Consider the following 5,828-nt stretch of genomic DNA (forward strand, 5'->3'; position numbering starts at 1 on the left):
CGGCCCTACCCTGAGCGTGACTGAGGGTGGCATCGCAACCTCCCTATCCGCCCTGCTCTGTGCATGACAGCGGGCGGCGCCCCAACTCCCCAATCGACCCTGCTCTGAGCCTGACCAGGGGCTGCACCTAGGGATTGGGCCGGCCCTCTGCCACCCGAGAGCAGGCCTAAGCCAGCAGGTCGTTATCTCCCGAGGGGTCCCAGACTGTGAGAGGGGGCACAGGCCGGGCTGAGGGACCCCTTTCCCCCCGAGTGCACAAATTTTTGTGCACCGAGCCTCTAGTATATATATATTTAAAAATATATAATCAATTCTGGTTTTTCTATTCTGAGTTGCTAGTTGATAACTGTTTCCTTCTCCAGGACACCTGAGAAATGGCACAGACTACAGTGGGAGTTACCTTCTCTGCAATCACTTTTGATTGGATTCTTAATCAGATCTACCCTCTTTCCTACCTGTGCACCCCAAATCCACTCTAAGGGGGCGGGGTCAACAGACTTTTAGGCTGGAGACCAGGCAGGGGTAGTTTGTTTGAAAAGTAGCCTCTAGGTCAGCAGTTCTCAAAGTGTTGTCCAGCATCACCTGGGAAGCCTGTTAGAAGTGCAAATCCTCACCCTGGCCAGATGGCCCAGTGGGATGGATGGAGGTTGCAGGTTTGACTACCGGGTCAGGGCACATACCTCGGTTGCAGGCATCCCTCGTGGGGATGCACCTGGGAGACAACTGATGGAGGTTTCTCTCTCACATGGATGTTTAACTATCTTTTCCTTTCTCTCTCTCTGTAAAAATCAATGAAAGTATATCCTCAGGTGGGGATTAACAATAAGGAGAAAGAGAGAGAGAGAGAGACAGAGAGAGAGAGAGACAGACAGAGAGAGAGAGAGAGAGAGAGAGAGAGAGAGAGAGGCTAACCCTCATTCCCAGCCCAGACCTACCAAATCAGAAATTCTGGGGGCGACCCAGGATGCCATCTGGATGGGCTGACGCATGCTCACTGCCCCATGCTCTATGCTGAGTCTGCCTTCCATCTATCACCCTTTAAGAATCACTGTTCTGGAACAGTGGCTCTCAGCCCTGCATCTTAGAATCACCTGCGGAGTTCACAAACTATGGTGACAGCCTGGCTCCACTCCAGAGGTTCTGATTTCACTCATCCTCCAATGGCCCCATCACAGCTGCTCAGACAACTCTAATGGACTCATGCTCTTCGCTGCAGATTTTGGCAGCCTTGTAAGTGACCACCTGTTTGTTCTCACTGCCTCCTTCCAGCACAGAAGTAATTTATTCCTTGTGATTCATCATGATCACTCATCAGCCAGAGAGACTACAGGATGCTGTTTCTACCTCCCCGCCCCCTTACTGGCTGCAGGACTTGGAGAAAATTAAGTCCTCTCATCTTTCCATGCCTTGGTTACCTCATCTCTAAAACAGAAATTATATTAATAATTATTTCCTTTCTTCAAGTGAGAGAGCTAGTTGATAGTCTCATGGTGTCTTTTCTAACAGAAAAATAAAATCTTAGATCAGTGGTTCTCAACCTTGGCTGCACATTAGAATCACCTGAGACTCTTTAAAATCCTGATTTCTGGGCCTCATCCTCCGGAAATTCTGTTTCTTTGTTATAGGGTGGGACCACAACATTAGTAACAAAGAAAGAGACTTTCCAGAGGATGAGGCCCAGAAATCAGGATTTTAAAAAGATTCCCAGGTGATTCTAATGTGCAGCCAAGGTTGAGAGCCACTGTCTTAGAGTAACAGAGCTTTTACAAAGTCAGAACTTGTCTTCAGCATAGAATTGCTAATATTGATTTTACACCCTCAAGGATGGGCAGAAAATATTGTGAGCTGGTAATTTGTGCTTTTTCAGTATTTATAAATATGTTGAGTCTAAAAGAAGTTAGAACTCAGGCAAACCTTACAATGGTTTGTATTCTTACTCTCCCCTAAAGTGTCCCCATGGGCACTTGGCAGCCTCTCTCAGGAGGGCACACTTCCATGCCCAGCCCGACTCCTCCATGTTCAAGGACACTCACTTCTACCTAGCTACCCACCTTTCCTCCCAATTCCTCTTTTGCTTTTCTTTCTGACCCTGAAAAAATTGTACAATAATGAGCCTATGGTGAGTCTTCATGGAGCTCATCCACCCCACCCCACCCCACCAATGTACAGACTCCCATGAGAAAGAAGTCACACAGCCAGAAAGGAGGATGTGAATATGTCAATTGATAGTTTTGCATTCCTCTCCCTCCCATCTCCCAACAGTAAGTAATGAGATTAGAAGGCTGAGGAAGGTGGTAATCCGCTTTAAGATGATACTGTATACACCATACTATGTAAATAGCCAAGAAAACCTGTAATGTCTAGGAATCCTTCAGAAAGAAAAACTATAAAGAAACCCAGGAAGTTGGCCAGAAAACACTGCCAGGTCTTCCCAGCTGTGGCCCAGGTCACTGTGGGGACAACGGTGTTATGTTCCATACCCTGTTGTTCCACCTTCAATTCTTACCCCACTCCCTACTCCCTTTCTTTAATCAGAGACCCCCTTTCCCCAGAGATGTGCACTGCCAGCGAGCTGTACAGGCTCTAAACCGGCCTCGCATTCTCAGCTGGAGTTTGGGAGACTGAGTGCAGCTGGCCGAGGGTAATCACCATGCTTTTTACTGGGTGCTCTGATCAGGATGAGTGCCCTTTATTCTCTCACATGTTCCCTTGCTGCTAGACTTGTATTCTGGACCCCAGGTCTGCAGTCCCCCCACAGCCCCCAGAAGTCTCTCAGGAAGGCAGGTATTTACAGGTATAGACTCTACACATGAATTCCTGGAGTGCCTACAGCCTCACGACTAATGGGATATTTTCTAATTGAGGGGATGTCTTGAGTTCTAACTGCTGTTAAATACTGAAGAGACAGTCATCTCCAGGACTTCTCCATCCTTCTGCTTTTATAATATGTCACGAGACATCTTTTTACGGCTACTTAGGTGACAAGCTGGCTGTACAATTCTACTAGAACCTGCCTGATGGTGAAATAAGCTGGTCTGGCTTGTATGATCTGAGGGTTCTGGAACTGCTGGAGCCCAAATTTCTCTCCCATCCTATTCATACCTGAAACTTTACCCTACTGGTTAGTGACTTACACACCCTGAAGTACCAATACCCCGGGAGAAAGCAGCTTTTTGATTCTGCCTGAATGATACTTATCAGGTCCTTTTCAACATGTCTTCCTTTTGAGAGTTTTTGGGAGTGGGGAGAAGTGGCAAGAACTTTGTCCACGGAAAGCTGGGCTCTGTTCAGCCAGGGAAGTGTGAGGGTGCCTTCATTTAATCCTCACAACCACCCTAGCGATTGCTAACCCTCTTTTACATATCCCAAACTCAGAAAGGTTAAGAAACGTGCAAAATATAACTCCCTTCTCACCAAATCAGCAGTTACTCCTGTGCTACCACACATTTCTGTAACCATCCAAACGTGCTGTTCATCTGGGCTTTCCTTCCTATGCGATCGCCATTTCTTTACTTCTCTTTGCCACACAGCTTCTCAGAGGGCTGCTGATGTGCTGTTTCTCCCAAACCACTTCGGTCAGGCCTTTGCCCTCATCCATACTGTCCATGTCATAAATGACTCCCTCTTTCCCCTGTCGGTCCCTGATCTTATTTTTACTGGACCTATCAGCAATATTTGACAGAGTAGATCACTCCCTCCTTGGTACACTTTTTAAATTTGGTTTCCAGGAAAAATCTCTTGCTTTTCTTCCTATCTAAGTGGTTGTTCCTTCCTGATCTTTTATGCAAATTCATCCTTTTCTCTTGTCCTTTAAATGTGGGAGTGTCATCTATTTTGCTTCTCTCCTCCATCTGCCTTGGTGATCTCATGGATCTAAGTAGCCTTTAAATGCTGACAACTCGCCCTACCTCGTTGCTCAGTGGTTAGAGCATTGGCCTGCGGACTGAAGGGGCACAAACCTCAGTTGTAGGCTGGATCCCTGGCCCGGTCAGGGTACATGTGGGAGACAACCAATCTATGTGTCTCTCCCACATTAAAAAATATATATATATATTTTTATTGATTTTAGAGAGGAAGGGAGAGGGAGAGAGATAGAAACATCAATGATGAGAGAGAATCATTGATTGGCTGCCTCCTACACGTCCCCTACTGGGGATCAAGCCCACAACCCGGGCATATGCCCTTGACCAGAATCGAATTCGAGACCCTTCAGTCGGCAGGCTGATGCTCTATCCACTGAACCAAACTGGCTAGGGCTCTCTCACCTCTCCCTCCCTCTCTCTCTCTCTCTCTCTCTCTCTCCCCCTTCCTTCCACTCTTTCTAAAAAAAATCAATGGGGAAAAAATGCTGACAAATACCAAGTTTCTATCTTCTGCCTGGACATCTCTGTTGAACCCCATCCATCAGTCAGGAGCCAGACACCACACAGTAATTTAATCATGGATAGTTTAATATGATTGTAACAGAGGATTAGAGTATGGAGGATTGGCTAGCAATTAGTAAAGAAAACTCTAAATACAGGAATAGCAGCTATAGGGAACAGCCACTCCCCTAGGGCTGAGATGCAGCTAGTTGGAGAGGGTATAGCTATAGCTCACAAGATGGTGGAGAAGTCTGCCGAGCTGCTGCATCAGTGGGGCTCCTCTTGGGCACTGGGGAAGCTGTCCGCTGCTTGGGGCTGCGCCCTGGAACCTGCTGCAAAGCTGCATGAGAGGGTACTGGGGAAGTCATCCATGAAGAGGTATCTCATGCTGCTGGCTGTCAGGTACCGACTATGCCCCACTGCAGGGGCTGGGCACTGCGGACACTGTACCCATTGCAGGGGCTGGGCACTGCGGACACTGTACCCATTGCAGGGGCTGGGCCCATTGCAGGCTGGGCACTGCGGACACTGTACCCATTGCAGGGGCTGGGCACTGCGGACACTGTACCCATTGCAGGGGCTGGGCACAGTGGACACAGTGCCCACTGTAGGGGCTGGGCGCTGTGGGCATTGTGCACATTGTAGCACCTGCCAAGAAGAGTTCACAGGAACTAGGAAGAGCACCCCTTCCTCCTGCAGTGTCGCTCTAGTGCTAGGGCTAAGGAACTTAGTACCATGCCAGAGGGCAAAGTAAAATTATTCACAATGTCTGGCTCTGTCACCACAGAGCTGGTGGACTTTGGAGCTGAGAGGCAATTAATTGATAACTGGTCTACTCCAGACTTGTGATCAACCGCCTACCTGACATTTCCACTAGGATGTCTGGTAGACATCTCAAAATTACCGTGTCCAAAACGGGATTCGTGTCCCAAAGCTGCCCTCCCGTGCTCTTCCCATCCTCCAGCTGCTCAAGCCCCACACTCCAAGTCACTGCTGACTTGCTTTCTCTCACTCCTCATATACAGCGGGTGAGGAAAACCTCTTGGCTCTGTCTTCAAAACAGCTCTGTAATCTGACCACTTGTCACCCTATCCACTGTCACTTTCCCTGTTCCAGTCATCATCATCCCTGTTCTAAACTACAGTGTATTAATAGAAGGGTTGGGGTATAATAAGGCCAACAGGGTCAGGAGACGACTGCCACTGAAGAGACAGGCTGTTAAGACTCCGTCCCAAGAGGGAAAGACACGCCACAGCCGACCCTGCGGGAGGCCACATGGGGAAGCACCGGGGCCTGTTGGGACAGGAGCAGGCAAAGCAGATAAGCAGGCTTAGGATTGCGTTAACAGTTTCAGGGGGCGTCGGGCACAGGGGCTGTCCCTAGTTGTCAGATGCCAGGCCCTGGGATACTCGGGGCTGGGAACAGGGCCCAGCATGTGAGCTCAGTGAGGGAGGTGGTTGAGGT

Source organism: Myotis davidii, unplaced genomic scaffold (genome assembly GCF_000327345.1).
Source record: "Myotis davidii unplaced genomic scaffold, ASM32734v1 scaffold62, whole genome shotgun sequence".
NCBI lineage: Eukaryota > Metazoa > Chordata > Mammalia > Chiroptera > Vespertilionidae > Myotis > Myotis davidii.